The sequence below is a fragment of the Balearica regulorum genome, chromosome 22 (assembly GCF_011004875.1).
Source record: "Balearica regulorum gibbericeps isolate bBalReg1 chromosome 22, bBalReg1.pri, whole genome shotgun sequence".
Classification (NCBI taxonomy): Eukaryota; Metazoa; Chordata; class Aves; order Gruiformes; family Gruidae; genus Balearica; species Balearica regulorum.
In genome coordinates, this window is record NC_046205.1 from 7,176,333 (window position 1) to 7,193,667 (window position 17,335).

The 17,335-nt window shown below is 50.9% G+C and overlaps 1 protein-coding gene across 4 annotated transcripts in view; it reads left to right on the plus strand.

Annotated features, from left to right (window-relative positions):
- The first annotated feature begins 3,250 nt into the window (after window positions 1–3,250).
- The window catches only part of NFYC (nuclear transcription factor Y subunit gamma), a 36,961-nt gene continuing 22,876 nt past the window's right edge, over window positions 3,251–17,335 (plus strand). Inside the window, exon 1 of one of the 4 annotated variants that reach the window (XM_075774111.1) lies at window positions 3,251–3,424. The gene's annotated coding sequence lies outside the window, so the exon portion shown is untranslated. Of the gene's footprint in view, window positions 3,425–7,413; window positions 7,467–7,563; window positions 7,778–17,335 lie in introns of those variants that run through there. The other 3 variants (XM_075774110.1, XM_075774113.1, XM_075774112.1) reach the window with 3 other exon arrangements.

Sequence of the window (17,335 nt, forward strand, 5' to 3'; positions counted from 1 at the left end):
TTACTCTGGTAAAACCCACGTAAGAGGATTCGTGGGGCTTGGCTTTACGGTGCTGCCAGGGCTATCAGCAGCGTGTGGTGCAGGGGGACGAGCGTGCTGGCCGTGGGTTAACGGAAAGCGTGGAAGAGGCTTTGCAAGCCCCGCCATCGTAGGGACCCCAAACCGCGGTGTCCCTGTGTGGGTGACCCCGGGATTCTGCAGACCCCGTGGGTGCCACGTGCTCCCCTCACGCTGCCTCTGCAAGGCAGAGATCTGCCCGTGGCGTGGCTGCTGCTCGCCCCGGCCCGGGGTGGATGTAACGGGCAACAGGAAACACAAAGAAGGGGGCAGAAATGCCGGGGGCTCTGGGGCTGCCCTGGGGGCTCTGGGGCTGGGTGTTTGGGGAGGAAGAGGGCTGCACCTCATGAAGGGTTACGGGGAGAGGATGGTTTATGCTGGGACTGGGTAAACCCAGCGCGTTTCGCAGAGTGTTTTCCAGAGCGATGCTGCCCCAGGCAGGCGCTGGTCCCTGCCCCGAGAGCCAGGCTGTGGGCTGGGCCCCGCGTGGGCAGAGGGGCCGGTCCCCTTGGCACCGCTGGAGCCCCTGCCCACGGGGATGAGCACGTCGCTGCCGGTGTTCGGGGAGGTTCTCGGTGCTGCGTCAGCTCTGCAGCCTGTTCTCGCTCCTGCGCCGTGTCCCACTTCTTGCAGGAGAAGGAGCTGCGCCGAGATGCTGTAAAAATCTCCTTTCGCCATTCTGCAGGGAGCCGTCGGGTCACGTGGGCTCACCAGTATCCTACTGGGAAAGCCAGCGTGGTTGATCTGTGCTGGGCAACAGCCAGGCAAGAGGCAGTAGCACACCATCTGCCTCTCCTCGGGGTGCCGCAGGCGCTGGGAAACCCGCTGTCCTGCAGCGGGGCCAAGCAAGCTGAACCGAATCCCGAATCCCAGCTCTGAGCTGGAGCTGCATCCTCTGCCCACTGCCGGCAAGATCAAAGCACGTACCTGGGGAAATGGGGTCTCCCAGGGACTTAAAAGTTTCTAATTTTCATAACTCTGGGGGGTTTTAATGACTTCTGTCGTCTTTGCCCTGGAGATGGAGGGCTGGGAGAACTAGGGCTCACAAAATCTGGCCCTAAATACCCTCTTTTTTCCCCAAATCTACAAGGCAGTGTGTCCATGTCCATCCATAATTTATACCCAGGTTTTTCCTTTCTACGCTTTTCTTTGCTTGACGATAATTGCCCCAAAGCAACAGCTGATTTGGAGAGAGTCCAGAGGACTGCTGCAACGGGAGTCCCGGGGGACGGGAGGGGGCTGAGCCGAGGAGAAGGGCCAGACATGTCACCTCTGCTCTAAGAGACAATTTTCTTAGTGCCAAACATCTTCAGCCCTTCCCAAGCCTGGCCCCGGGGCGCCGTCAGCGCGGCACAGCTCCTCGGGGTCCCATCACCGGCGCAGGAGGGAGGCGGCTGAGCAGGTACCAGATGTTGGTTAAGCGCGAAATTAACAAACCACCAACAAATTTATGCAAGCGCCAATAAAGCAGAGAGTGGAAAAGCACTATCCTTTTTTTTTTTTTTTTTTCCCCTTTCTTGTTTTTCTTGGCTCCTCCAAGGAGCAGGCTGACAGGGAGACCTCTGTGTTTGCAGATGGCTGCGATCCTTCTCGGGGAAGCCGAGCGGTTCCAGAGTTCCAGACAATGCATCCATTGCTGCCCAGAGAGCAGGTGGGGAGGAAACGGAGCATCACGGGTGCAGCGCAAGGCACACAAAAGGATCCAGCGGGAGGAGGAGCGGGGTTTTGTTCAGAAACTCTTCGAGTGGGGCCTGGTCCCTGGCAGGAAAAAACAGCTGGTTGGTTTGACAGCTGTGCCTGGCAGCAAAGGCAGCAGCAGTGGCGACTAATTGATTTATAAATTAGTCATTCTGACGAGGGGCCGTATAGCGTTGCGTATCATCACTCTCAAACATTACAAAAGGAGGCTAGCTTACAAATTGTGAGAATTAATAAAGAAAAACAACTAGCCTGGTTTTTATTTCTCTTGGCTGCCTTGCAAGTGCCCTGAGATCACAAAGTTGCAAGACTTTCAGTAAGACCGCAGGAATTTGCTGCAAGATATCTCCCACTTCAGTGCCAACACGTAGTCTTCAGGGCAGCTGAGCTCTGAAACCACAGAAATTTTTCCCATTTCCTACATTTGGGCAAATGTCATGCAACGCCAACCACAGATCCGCGCTCTCTGTAGCTGCAGGATGCCGGAGGGAATTTCTCCTCTCTCACAGGGTGCAGAGCCCACGTGGTGAACCACCGTACCAGAAACTTCACCAGGAAACGCCACCAATTTTGGAAAGTCCATGGAAAGGGTGAGGGGGAAGGGCAGCAGCCACACAGGACCTGACTTCCCCATCTCAAATGACATTTAAAGCACCAGACGAGGAAATCCTCTTTCTAGTTGCAAATTGGATGCAAAGAATTTGGGCACCAGAAAGAGAGTAAGGAGGCAAAGATGGAGTCACTTTTCATGATGCACTTTTTCATGGGAAAAATACTGAAGCAGCATGAGTCACACTTCGGTATAACATGTCCCCGAGCCAGAAGAGCAGTCCCTGGGAAACGAGATAGCCGGCTGAACTGGACGGAGCAGGCTTTTGCTTGAATCGGCTCCAGCTCGGGGAGGATAGTAGCAGAAAGTTACCCAGTGATGATAGATCAGAGGCCTGTGTGAAGAGAGTTGGACAGCTCAGTGAGGTTTAATTTGGACAGCTCTCAGGGCCATGACAGGCAGGGCTGGAAACCTCCCTGGATGAGCCAACAGCCTAACGGAGGAGCAACTCCACCGCGGCTGGGCTGGCTGAGGGATGCAGGGCCCTCGGGCTGGGATCGCTGTGCTGCCTGGGGACAGCCAGGACCTTGGGGACGGCGAGCAGCACCTACAGCTTCCTTCAACGCCTCAGGCGAGACACCGGGAGCCAGCGGGCTCCTCGCCCGGGGGAGTGCCCCACACCAGCCCGCCTCGGCCTCAGGCCCCGGCCCTGCTGGAGCCCAGACCCGCACAGGCCTAGCCCAGGAACGACCTGGGCCGGGCCCTGCTGCACCCAGAGGCCTGGCTCCCCCTCACGCCGAGGCCCGGGCCCCCGCCCCGGCCTACCCCCGCCCCTCACCGACACCCCCCGCCCACCGGATCCTCCCCGCCGCTCCGCAGCGGAAATCTCGCGAGCTCAGCCCCGGGTCATGCGCCTGCGCAGTGCCGCGGCCCAAGGGAAAGGGGCGGAGCCTCCGCACCGCCGCCTCACGGATCCGCCGCCATCTTGTTTCTCGGCCGCTGGGCGCTCGCTCTGCTCTGGCCGCCCCCCTCCCCCTCCTTCCCGCCTCCCGACAGCCGGGCCGGAGGCAGCGCGGGCGCCGGGCGGAGGAGGCGGAGGTCGCGGCGCCGGCTGCCCCGGTGAGTGCGCGGGGAGCGGGTGGAACGCGGCGGGGGGAGTCGGCGGCCCGTGAGGGGGCGCGGGGCGGGGGCGGCCCGAGGGGTTCCCCCCCCTCCGCCTACCGGGCAGCTCCGCTCCCATTGGCAGAGCCGCATCGCGCCCGCTGATTGGTCCGCGCCGGGGGAGGCGGGCGAGGGAAGCTGCGCGCTGATTGGCTACCGAGGAGCGGACCGGGGAGAGGACAGGAAACCGAACCGTTTCTCCGCGCGGACCGGCGGGGGGGGAGGGGCGCGCTCGAGGCTCCGCCCCGGGGGCAGCCGGGCCCAGCCGGGAGGGAGCGAGGCCTGTGCGGGCCTGGGGCTGGCGGAGCGCCGGGGACCCGCGGGCAGCGCCCGGGATAGGTGCTGTCTGACGGGCGGCGGGCAGGGCAGGGCGCAGAGGCCTTCCCGGGCAGCCAGCGGGCGTTGGCGGCGGCAGGCCCGATCTGCTGGGCCCCGACTGGGAATATGCTGCGGGAGAGCTCAGTTTCATGTGCTGGTGATGCTGTATTTACTGATCTTTGGGATTTTTTGCCACCCAAGCTTTAAGTGGCTTCTCCAGAGTCTGCCCCAACACTCGGTGGGAAGAGGGGCAGGACCTGAGCCAGGCCGCAAAGCAGTCAGAGATAATTTGTTGGTCTCTGGTAAATATCTGAAGGATTGTTTAATCTCTGCTTGAAATCCAAGGGCAGTGAGAGCTGTGAAAATAGCTGCATGTAAATATGGTCTCCCTAGATTCTGCTTTTTTCTGAGCTGAGGAAATGACAGAAATGTCCCCCAGTAACTGGTAAAGCACACTACATTAAAAGCGGGATGAGTATGGCATGGATAAAAGCTAATTCTTTGTTGGTTGGTCTGGATTTCATTCAGGTCAGTTAATTCTCCGGCCACATCGTTGGCTGTGGGGGTGCTTGGGGGTCAGGGCTGAGTGGGGGGCACAGGACAAGCGGGGTGGCAGGGCCGGCGTGCGCTTTGTGGCGGCTGAGCTGTGTCCCAGGGCTGGCCCCAGAACCCAGAGCTCTGGCAGACTTCAGGTTATTCACAGAAGAAACAATAGCACTGGCTACTTCTTCTGGAATGTGATTCTTCATATCACCTTTTGAGACGCTTGTTGAGTAAAGTATTCTCCACTTACTCATGAATAAATACTTCTTGTCTGTCTCAATAGCTGTTGGAGTACAGGTAATTAAAAGGAAAGTGTCAACTGGCTTCACTTGCAATGCAGAGCAAAGAGTCCGCAAGCACGTGGTTAACTTTTCCTCTAGTCCAACATCCAGAAAATAGACCTCCCGGGTCATCAGGCAGCGTTTGCTGCTGTTGCCCTTGGCAATATTGCGTGTGTTTTCTTAGGCTTACCTGTGCCCTTCTGAAATTAGGTTACATTTTTGGATGGGGCTACTCCTGCTGGATCAGTGTTTGTCTTCCGTTGAGCCGTGCTCTGGTACCGGCCTAAACTTATCTGGGGCAAGCTTACTGTCCTAAGGGATGACCTACTGGTCATGGTGACAACCTGATGTAATTTCACTTCTGGCATTGCACGCTCTGTCATAACCATGTTGGGTTTTGTGTCACTTACAACGGCGCATTTGAGGCGCTGGCTTGTGCAGAGGCTCGTGGCCTTTGGGCCGCTGTGACTGCACCAAGTGGAGGATTTGGACACGTTGTGGGGTGAACGTGGAGTTTTTGGTCAAAGCAAAAAGCAGTGCCTTGAGCGGGGTCTTTGAAGCCCCCGCACAGCACAGAGAACTGTTGGCTCTGAGCGAGGATTGAGAATTAGGTGTAATCCCGCTGCTCCAGGTCGCTGTGGTTGGCTGGGTCACCTTGAGCCAGTCGTTTACCCTGCACAGCCAACCTGTTCCCTCTCGTTATTTTGTACTTTACAAAGATAAGTTGTGTTCATCAGTGTACGTTCTCATGTCATACGTGAATACTGCGCGGCACCACAACCTGCAACGTGCAGCCACAGATGATGGTTACCAGGTTAAGAGCGTTCCTGTCTCCTCATGTCTTCCCGGTAGCTTTGTAGTTAAATCTTTCAAGTAGGATTTCAGCAATTCCCAAGCGTTAGCTCAACTGCCCTGCCTGATTTCACAGCACAAAGTGCTGCAATGATCGAAATAAACCCTTTACTGTAGGGGTTCCCAAAATTAATTTGTTTTTTTTTTCACCATCATGAAGAATTATTAAATACAGTGAGAGCAGCAGCTGCTCCCGTGGCCGTGCTGGGTCCTACCCGCGCAGGAGAGGGGCTCTTGGTCCGTCAGCGACAGGGGGTCGCATCAGTGACAGGGGGTCGCGTGGGGTGTGTTTGGGCAGTCGTTACCACTCAAAACGCCAGCGAGGCATTCCTCTTCTCCCCAGGAAAGGTGGTGGGCTGTTCTGGGTTTGTTTTGCATACCGCCTGAAAGTACCTTGCATACCTCTAATAGCAAGCATACCGCAGCTCAGAGGCCCTTGCTTTTATCTGGGGAATGACACAGGGAGAGAACAAAGCATTGCAAAGTATTATTATTATTTTTAAGACACATTTTAACAAATTATATTTAATAAATCACTGGGAAGATCTATTTTTAAATTAATCTCTCCTTGCTATTTTTAAATTAATCTCTCCTTGCTATCTGATTCAAACTAATTTAATCTGCAGAACTAGTAAAGCATCGGCTGTGCTTCAGAAGAGTTTTTCCTCTGCTGCTCTGTACATCATCCTGTAAACGCGTTATTTTCGAGCAGTAAATTCTGTCTTGGAATGCAGCTTGAAATCCATTTGGGTATTGTTGGTAACTTGCTGGAAGTTGTGTGTCTGCAGAGGTTAAAATATCACCTGTGCTTCGTAAACTTGCTGTTCCCAGCTTTCAGTCCGCTCCAAGAGCTACCGAAGCGTCTCGGAGGCTCTGAGAACGGCGTCGCAGGTGAAGCGAGGCTGGCGGGACGTTGTCTGCCGCCGGAAAGCTGCAAAGAGGAATCCTGAGTGCGCGTGGCTGAGGTGAGAGCTCTGCCAGCGCTGCCTGCGCTTCCTGGGGTGCTCTGCAAGGGGGAACGTTGGAGATGTTCGGCCCCCTGAGAGAGGGGTCGGGGTCTGTGCCAGGAGGGCGTCAGTTTGGGCGGCCATCTGCCAGACCGGGGAGTTCATCTGTCTGAAGAGCAGGCCGGCTGGTTTCTTTTCTTTGTGCTTTCCTCTTGGATTATTTTGTCAGTCTCTACGTACACGTCGGAGCGCGTGCGTGAGCGTGATCCAGGTCGCTGTGTGACCGCGCAAACCTTCTCGGAGGGCCCCAGGGGGGAAGTGCCAGACGCTAACGGCAGGTCTGTCGGGTGCTCCTGTCCCCGAAGGTGCCGCTTGCACCGTCCCGGTGCGTGCGGCGCGGTCAGTGACCCCCTTCACCGCCTGATGGACCGGGAGTGGCTCCGCCGAGGTCAGCCGGTGCCCCCCCCCCCCCCAACAAACGGGGACCGTGGCTCCGTCGTGCTGCCTGCCCGGGGCTCTCTGTGCGCCTTTCCGCCTCGGACCGTGCGGGCTCCTGGTCGGGATCCCTGCGGCGGGCCTGCTCCGCAGCCGAGCGCGGTCCTTGCCCCGCAGCCGCGGGGTAACAGCCCGGCAGGGAACGCGCCTGATGCCGCCGGGAGCCCCGGGAGGGCCCGGCCCCCGCGGGTGCTGGGTGTGCGCGCACACACACACACACACACACACACACTTGCACGCACAGCACGGCACAGCCGCCCTGCGTGCACGCGCCCCCGTCCGTGCGCACGTGCAGCCCGGCCGCAGCCCGCGCGCTGCCCCGTGACCCGCCGGTGCGTTCGGCGCCCCGTGACGCGGCGACGGTTGAGGAGGGGAGGGTGGGCTCTGCTGGAGTGACAGGCGCGCGGGCCAATCGGCAACCGCCCCACGACCCCTCTGTCTGTTTGAATAGGAGCCGAGCGGCCAATAGGAGCCGCCGGGGCGGGCGGTGAGGGCCCGGCCGCCGCGCTGCGGAGGGGCCGCGGGCGGGCGCGCGCCGCTCTGACCCCTGCGCCGCCGCTCAAGGTAACTTTAAAACAGGAAGTGGACGGCGAGGTTGCGCCGCCGGCGGCAGCCAATGAGCGTGCGGGGCCGCGCCCCCCCTCCGGCGGCGCGCAGCCAATGGGCGCGGGCGGGCCGGGCCGGGCGGGCGCAGCAGGGTAGGCTGAGCGGCGGCTGTTAAAGGGGCCGGCGGCCCGGTCCGGCGGGGACGCGGAGTCCCGGCAGGCAGGGGTCAGCTCAAAGACAAAGGGATGGCGGGGAGGCCCGGGGGCCGCCGTCCCCCCGCCGCGGCCGCCCCCCAACCGGCGGGCAGGGCCTGCGGCGGCCGCGGCCCGGTAAGTTAATCGCGGCGGTCGGAGCCGCGCTGGCTGGTGCGGGGGGCGGCGGGACGGCTGCGGCCCGGCCCGGTGTCGGGGGAGCAGGCCCCGGCGGCGGCGGGGGCTGCCTGCCCGGCCTCGGGGTGTCCCGGCCTTGTGCGGCGGGAGGAGGGGGGAGGCGACGGTGGCGGCGGGGGGGCAGCCCGGGTTCTCCGGGGGGCGGCGGGTGACGCCCGGGTATCGGCGGCGGTTGGGGCCCGGGGCTGAGCCCCGGCGCTGCCCGGAGCGGCGGGTATGGCTGGGGGCACCGCGGGGCCGCGCCCTGCGGGGGGGGCGCGCCGCCCTGGGGCCGGTAACCGGAGGGGAGACAGCGGGGGGGGCCACAAAATGGCAGCGCCTCCCCCCTCCCCGGGGCAGCCGCCGAACCGCGGCGGGGGGGGGGGGGGTGTCTCCCCCGGCTGCCCTTGGCGGGGGCTGCCCGGCTGGCTGGGAGCTGGCCCGCGGGCACCCATCGGGCACAGGGCTCTTGGGGGGCAGCGGAACCCCCATCACCCCCCAGCCGCCAGCCAAACTCCTGACAAGTGCGAGCAGCCCTTTGTTGTCTTTTTTATTTGCAAATAAGCACTAAAGGTCACAGGAGCCCCCCAGCCCGGCGGTGACAGGCAGAGGAACGGGGTGAGACTGCATCTTAGCTTAGAAGTTTTCCAGCGTAAAGGGCTTTCTCAGTTATCCCGGTGACACCCCGAACTCCGGCTGGGCTGGGCTCTCGCACGGCTCTCGCCATCAGAGCGGTGCTGCAGCTGAAGTTGCTGGAGCTGGGGAGCTAGGCCTTCCTTCGCTAGCAGGAGTGACCTTGAAATACCACTGCTCTGAGTTTCGAGAATGAAGGACAAAGTTTGTTTACAGCACTTTGCGCTGAAAAAAAAAAAAAATCAAAGTTGAAAAATGAAGCTGCTCCCCATAGCCGAGGGCATCGAGGACACAGAGACTAGTTTGTAGATTAGAATTAAAGTTCGTTTCAGCGAGGAGTCAAATCACATTGCAGACATTCCTTCTCCTCCGCTCCTACGGGGAGATGCTAAATGTTGCTATTACTGTCCTTGCCTTCTCGGGGGCGAACTGGCTGACACAGCTCGAGCGTTCTCAGTCCCACTCTTAGCAATCAGGAAAAAAAAGAAGGATAATTGTTGACCTTAAAAGTACTGTTTTGAAAAATAGAGGTAATTACATTCTGCAACTTATTTTTGTAGGGACGTTAGAAAAGTGGGCCCTCGCGCGTGAACCCGATCTGCACGTCGGTGTCAGCTGCTAACAAAGGACTGCGTCTTGGGGTTGAACTTCAACCTGAATGGTCTTTGAATTGTTAGAGCCTTCGAGTATTATTTGGGGTATTTTAATTTAAATTAAGACTGGTGAATAGCATCACCTTGTCTCAGGCAAAGCTTATTCAACTTTCAGTGGCGTCTGGCGTGTCATACTAGTTTCAATCCGAGAAGGGGGCCAGAAAGAGAAACGTCACCATAAGTCATCTATTAATAATGGTGGCTGCTCCGGTATGTTAGTGGAATAGCAGGAACTTCTGGGGCAGGCCGTCGGCCAGAATCAGGGGATTTACTGTGAGTGTGAAGGTCATCGTTAGCATCTTTAAGCAAAAAGGAGATATTTTAAGGTTTTTTTGCCTTGAAATTGAGATGCATTCAGCTGCTACGTGCTTTTGAGAGGTGGCAGAAGGCGAGGGAATCCGCAGCTACTGTAAGATGAAATGAGAAATCCTGCGGAGGTCTTTGTTACACCCAATGTTTATCGTATTTCATTGCTTCGGCTTGCAAGAGGTTGTAGCCCTGTATGAATAGGTGCTGCTTGATCTTTCTAGGTCAAGAGCAGCAGGAAAAACCTAAAGCTTTTGGTAGCACTGTAAAGGGATTTATTAACAAATTCTACTAGTTCCTGACTTTTTCTTGCAGCGCTGTAGAGGAAAGAAAGGTCCTCGGGTCCCGTTTTACGCTGCTCAGTGTAGTTAGTTGTGTGTCCTCTGTGCCCCAAAGGTCCCCTGGGCTTTCCTTGTAGTTTTACCTGCTGGAAGTGCGGGCTTATAAAACAGGCTCATCTTTTTGTTTAAGGGACTTTTCCATGCTTGTTTGTTGGGGGGTTTTTGAGGTTTTTTGGTACTAACTTAACTGGCAGTGCAAGTAGTGAAGGTTTAAAGGACAAGTTTGTTGTGGGAAATTGATGTCCCTGGGTTGAGCATCTCGGTGGCTGGGAGGAGGAGGAGGATGCGTGCGTGCCTGGCTGGGAGGGTGGTGGATGCCCACAGGAGGTCACCTTTCAAGCCAGTGTATTTGGGTTTCAATTGGCGCTTTTTTTTTTTTTTTTTTTTAATCGGACTAGTATCTTGCATTTATATAATGTAGCGTGACATCTGTATTTTAATAGCGTGGGCACATAAAGCGGTTTCTTCACTTTGGGGCTTAGCAAGCTGCCCATGTTGTAAGTGAATTAAAATTGGTTGCTAACTTAAACTCTTTAATTATTATGTTTTGATAAAGAAGACAGTTTACCTCGTGTTTCAGAAGATCAAAAAATGTAGCAGCTGTCACAAGGGGCACTGACAGCAAGATCAAACTTTAGGATACCTGCCAAAGCTTTCCAGGAGTTACAGAAAGTTTGGGGTTTTTTTGTTTGTTCTCAAAAACTTGAGATTTTCTACATGCTGAGATCTCGTTGGGGGCATGTTCATCTGTTGTCTGTTTACAACTTGCTCTGTTATTTGCTCACTTCCTGATAAATCGGAATGGGTCACTTTCAGTCATCTTTTTTCATTCACTGAAGGTGACCCAGAAGGGTAGAGATTTGCAGGTTTATAATACAAGTTAGTTTTTCTAAAATTTATTTATTTTCAAAAGCCTGATGAGACCACCCTGTCTGCCTATTGAATAGTACAGGTTGTGCTTCATTTAAGTAAGATCTGCTGATTTCAGGAGACAGAAGGCTTATGGTTGTTTCTATGAAAATAATTACTTTTAACTTCTGCAAGATGCCATTTGATAATTTAACCTGTAAAAGTGAGTAAAGAAATTAATAGAAACATTGAATATTAAAGCAATCCCTATAGAAAATACTCCAGTCCCCTAGAAGCAGTACCTTTATTTGACTTTTCCACCCCAAATAACAAAGTTCACAGAAGACATGCCGGGTTGTAGACTGGTACGGCCTTTCACTCTGCTTTAAAACTGTCACAAGTTCTTGTGAATAACTCGTATTTGTCATTCACAGTTTTCTAGGTTGTATCTGCTGCTGTCCTGCTGCAGTTTGAATTGTTCTTTCTGCCTTTCCCTCTTCCCCTCTAGCAGCACGGCGATGGTTGAGCCTAAAAATGCAGCAGAAGAGTGAAGAAACACGCAACACTTAAGGTTGCGTTAAAATTAAAGCATAACTTTGCCCTAAATGTGCTGCAGCATCTGTGTGTTAGCGCAGGATCGTGTGACGGCTGGCTGCTCCAGCTGCTGCCCGGGGTAGCCAGGAGCTTGATAGCAAGCACCCGATTCAGCTTTTTCAGCCAGTTAAATTGTGTGGCTATCAGAAGGATGAGGAAATGTGAGGGGACCTAGAGGACTTTTTATATAGAAACTCTTAATTTAATGCAGAATTATTTATCAATAATTCAAAATATTAAGGACTAACATTAAAAAAGAAAAAAAATTTCCCCAGACTGAATGTCTGTTTAATCCATGCTGTCTTAACAGGCGTTTTGCTTGTGCTCCAGAGCAGTAAATGTTGCATGATCAGAACTTCTGCTTAAAATACAAAATAAAAGGGCAAACCAACCCAAATGCAGGTCAGGCCCCGCTTGCTGTTGTGAGCTGTTGGGGGCAGCGGTGGTGTCTGCGATGGGTGCCCGGGTCTTAATAGATACGGAATAGATACCACCAAAGCTGAAAACTGTCATTGGATTTTGAAATATTTGAAGCATTTTCTGAATATATGAAGCCTATCGCTTGGCTAACTCTGCTGCTTGTTGGTGCCAAAATAGTGCCTATGGGCCTGAAAATATTTTTGTTGTATTTCAACTTTGACTTATTAATGTACCATATGCTGTGTGTATTGTATACATTCAGGGTATGTGACAAGTACCTCTGTTTTGTGACTACCTGATGTCAGTTGTGAAATGTCACTCCCATATGGTACCAGTCTGGGTGAGATGCCTCCTGCCTCTGAGAGCAAGGTACCGCCTTAATGTTTCTCACTAGGTTTGTTTTCTATAAAAGCGCAAGCATGCAACTATTTGAGACTGAGATCATGTTATTTTAAGGTGAATTTGGTATCACTTTTTTTTTTCCTTGTTGTCCTCCATAAGGCTACTGTTAAACGGAAATGAGTAAAAGGCACGTATGCAAGGACTGGGAAATACATTGTGAGGTGCGTAGCTTGTCATTTCTTTTAAATTTATAAAGCTGCAATACATAATATCAATTTTATGCTGCGCTGGTTGAGATTAAAGTTTATAAGGTGAAGTACACGATATGCAGCATTGCTTTGGTATGTGCCAACTGTTTTATCGTGTGAAGTAGACTTGACTAACTTGAACAGGCTTTACTTAAAAGAGCTTTTTCATATCTGCTGGGTGTTTAATTTAGGAGCTGGAGAGGCAGCACGATTCATCTTAGACACTTGTTGTTATTTGTCTGGGAATTTTCTTCCTCTACTTCTTACTCTGTGCTTGCCTGCCAAAATTGCACAGCAAAGAGCTGCTATTTAATAATGTTTAACTGTTGAAACACTGAATATCAAGCGTGACCCTTGTGCTCCTTCATTCAAATAAGAAAGGAAAGTAAAATAACCAGTACAAACAACAATTCAGATTATTTTGTTTGCTTTACCTTTAAAAAAAAAAAAACCCAAACAACTGGTCCTGTGCTATTTTTTTTCTGGTGTTCTAATATTTGCAGCCTCACTTTTGACTTGGTGCTGTGCTGTGGGGAGGTCCCTTCTCGATTCCATGGCATGGTTTGTGGTGTCATGCTGTGCTTCTGGTGGGTTTCTGATACCAGCCCCTGGTGTGTTCATGTGCGCTCCCAAAACCCTGCCCAGAGTTAAATACGGGCTGTGTGTATCTTCAGTCTTTCTGTGCACAAACTAATGCTGACTGCTGCTGGACGGAGAACTTCTAACAGCACTGTTAGGTGCAGAAACTCAATGCTTCTGTAAAAGTAGGCATTATTCCTGATTTTTTTTTTTTTTTTTTTTTTTTAGCTTTCCCTCCTGAAGGAGTAAAGCCAACTGACAATCGCCTGCCCGAGCCTGCAGCGTACCATTGTCTGCACTAGCAATTGCCTTTAACTGCTTAGGTCACACTGTCTTCTGTGTGAAACAACACAGTTTCTCTGGGTGCTTGTGTGTGCATTTGGTAAAACGCCTTTGCTGCACGTTGTCTGTGCTGTAGGATGTTTTCTTGTCCTGTGCAACTGAAGCAACTTTGGAGACTCAGCTCTTGTTCCTGCAAGGCCATTCCCAGCTCAGTGCCCAGTCAAAGCTTTCTTGCAGTCTTACGCAGCTCTCTGCAAGATCAGGGCTGTAATTTCATAACAAACTCAGTATCAGGAAGGTTATCTGGCCAATTTCTGCTTTGCATGAATGAAGTCAGGGTGGTTACTCTGGCCCTGCCACCTCCCCTCCCGAGGAACCAGGATCAGCTCTGCTGCTTGCGCTCTCTCCCCATTGTAGTGGAGAGGCAGCTCTTATCCCAGCATGCCGAAACCCAGCTGCCGAGTGTCCGGGGATGGGAGAAGGGAGGAGCAGAATTCCTGCAGTAGGTACTGGGGTGGAGAGAGGCAGAGTAGGAGGCACGTCTGTGTGTGATCCAGCAAAACATCAGCTGCAATGCTCCTAGCAGCAGATCGGCAATGGGAGTGGTGCAAAGCTGCTTTGGCCCTGCTAGCTGCTGAAATCAAACTTCACTGGTTTAACGAGTTGTCTGTTGTTGGAAGCGGTAAGCTAGACCCCCTTTCTCTGACTTTGCAACTGATTTGGACTTAAATCAAATGCTGTGCCTCGTGTGAATGAAAACTGAAGTAATGCATTGGAAGTATTAGGGAGCTAATGGTCAAACAGTGCTTTGAACATAGAATAATCTACTGCTAAATATTCACAGAAAAAAGAGCTAGAAGGTACCTGAAGAGGTCATCTTGTTTATTTTTTATGCCCTGAGGCAAGATCAACTCAACCTAAACGCCGTTTTACAACCTTCTCTTAAAAACCTTTAGCAATAAGTACTCGATATGCTCTGTGGGTAATTTAGTGCAGCATTTGACTAGCCTATTGTGTTCAATTTTAATTATATAGAACAAGAGAAATCTGTAAATACGCACCTTATCCAACAGCCCAGAATGATTCTCCCATCAGCTGAAATCAACCACTTATGGTGCCAGCTGTATGCTTAGAGGATTGTGTGTATGTAATACCGCAAGAGGGAATGGATAAAAATAAAACTGAGGAATTGCAAAAGTTTCTTATAATAGCACATTGGAAGGAAGCGCTTGTGTTTTGAATTAAGTTGGTTTTACTGAAAACCTCTTGAAATTGTTTTTAGAGAGTGGAAAGGTTATCTTTTCATCAAGAGTAGAACCTCAGACTTTCCTAAGTTTGGGATCATCACCTTTTTTTCTACTACTTGAAAGGCTGCGTTAGATTTTATAGTACTGTTTCATAGAAATGGAAGAGAGTCTTTTGGATAAATGAATCTAGGGTTAAAGTTAGACTAAGACTTCTGATTTTGGCCTATAGTTTAGCTAAAACTTTATTCATAATTTGTTGCCTGTACATAATGATAGAAGTTTTTATGCTTTAATAATAACAGCATCATTACTGCTGCAATGTGCTGAAATAATTGTGCTGTATATGTAATGCTATGGATTATATAGTCAATTACGTTTCATCTTTAAAGTGTTCCTGCTTATTGTTTAATACGATGCGGAGTGTTGGGGTTTGTTCAAAGCTGATCTCATGTCCAAAAAGACATTGCATAAATCTCTTGAAATGTGGTGTTCCCTTTCCTCCCCCCAGCACTTGTTCAGGTAATGGTTTATAGGCAAAGCCTGTTCTGCGCTGTCTTGTTAGCATTCCTACACTAGAAATGAGTCTCAACTGGATGTGTACGTCGAAGTCACTCCTCCATTCGGAAGGCGGTTGGCACGTGTCGCGATGGCAGCACATGTCAGCCTGACTCTCTCCAAACCCCATTCCCAGGGGAAAACCAGTTCGCTGGTTTTTCTCATGGAATCGTTCAAAACATCAAGAGCCAAAGGCTCGTGTGTCGTAACCCCGGAGCCTTGCATGCTACAGCTTGTGTCTTTCCTTTGGCTTTGGCGGGGCCAGGCACAAATCTTCTTAGTGTTCTTCCATCTGCCATAGTGCTGCGTGCCACGCTGTAGCAATGTCTGATTTTTTTTTTTTTTAGAGCTCTATAGCAAGATTACAAACTTGGTTTGTTCAGCTCTTGCCACTGGTGGCAGCTACTGATTCTTCATCCAGTCAGAAATGTGCTGTGGAGACAGGGTTTGTGTACAGTTTTGATGGGACTTGTGACTGCGGTGCTTTGTTTCATAGCTAGGAAACCTTCTGCAGAGGATGATACTCTAGTTGTGTGCTCATCTGAGACTGTGTTCCTTCTTCACATGCTCTCTTGTTGCCGTGTCAGAAGTCAGGTAAGTTCCTGGCAAGTCTGAGTAGCTCTTACCACTTTCCTGATCAAAGCTGGAGCTGTGATGAACAGGAGGTGCAGAAAATGGATACAACGCAAAAACCTCGGCACTGGTTCGGAAGAAATATCTGTCCGTTTGCCGTGCCAATGCAACTGCCAACATGACTCAAGTTTCTGAATTGCATTATTGGTTTAAAATTTTTTACATGATTGAGCAGGCAAGGCCTCAGTATTAAAGTAGAAGAAGAAAACATTGATCTCAAACACAATTAAGAACTATTTTTACAGCACCAAACAAGTAAAAGTAATCCTTGGTGGTTCTGGCACCTTGGTATTTCTAGCCGTGCTGTGTACCTCGGCTGCTTGGCCTCTGTCTAGTGAACATGCAGTTTGGAACTGTAATGGAAATGAATTTCATCTTAGCTCATGAAAGGAGGCTCGGCTGAAAACATCTATACTGACTTGAATACACCTTGAAGCAGAGACAATATACAGTGAATCAAGGTATGATATCTCTGTGGAAACAATTTGGACCATTAACCTGACTTCTCAAAGGTTTGTTTTAAAATAAGGTAGCATAATGTCATGCAAAACAAGCGCTGTTGATCTGCAGCACGGAGACAACCTTTCAGCATGCCTTCAGCCATTTGGATTACTGCCGAGACCAAAGATTGCTGTCGTAGTCCACTTCAAACTTTGTATATTCTGCATTTGATATTCTGATACTGCAAATAGCTCTAATTGAAGTAATGAGAGCAGCATCTCACAAAGCGTGCTGGTATGTGGCTTTCATACATCGAAGACTCCTCCTTTGCTTGCACTTATAGAAGTGTCTTACTAAATTAATCTAAAACTGTATTTATTCTTCTTGTGAAACTAGTTCTTGGTTGCTAGATTGTTCCTTCTGATTCTGGCAGGATCAGGTGTCTGGCGCTTATTGCTACACAGAGCTCATTCTTTAGATATGCAAGTGCGGCTCTGCACATTTTACTTTTAAATCAAGGGACAGGCTCCCAAAACAGAACACTACAGTTTGAGAGTTAGCGCATCAGACTGGAAGTATCACAGAATGCCAGGATTAGTATTTATTCTAAATTTTTCACTTTTCAGCTCTATGGATCTATTTTTAATTCTTCAGACTTCCAGAGTGTTTGCTAGGTGCTGTGGCATTGGTTTCTATTCTTTGCTAGTAAAGATGGCATGTACATATATATATATATATATATTTATTTTTTAATTTTTTAATTATTTTTTTTTTAAAGAGAGGAACTGCATTGCTTGTTTTCTCCTTTTTGGTAACACTACTTCCTAATAATTAACTTGTGAGTTTTGTGGGATAGTGGATATTGTAAAACCAACAGCATCTTAAGAAGAGATGTATGGGGATTTCATGGGGAGTGTCTACTAAGCACTGTCGATGTGGAGGTGTTAAATCTGTATTTGAATGGTGGTGGAATCTGGCAGGGGAAATTTGTTTTTACAATGGCAGTTTTCAGAAATACTTGTCTTATCCTTCTTTGTAGCTATAATCTAAGGATGTTGAGGCAAAACATTTGATTTCTTTTCAGCCTCCATCTTTAGATTTATCCGCTGTTCTAAGATGTTTGGATGGAATATGCTTGTGCCATGTAATACGACGCTGCGTGAGATGGGCTCTTTCCCATAACATAAGTCATGGGAATGTGACTGTGCTGTATGCAAAGAACTGACATTTCTGATATCACCAGGGTCTGTGGTACTTGATGATGTTACTAAGTTATTGCCTCCTTCGTGGAGAGCCTCAAGGCTTTTCAGCACTTCCCTCTGGCATTTGCTGTTTGCATATCCCTTCAGATATTTGGATAAATTTAATTTAGATCTGTTCTCCACCCAGCAGGCTT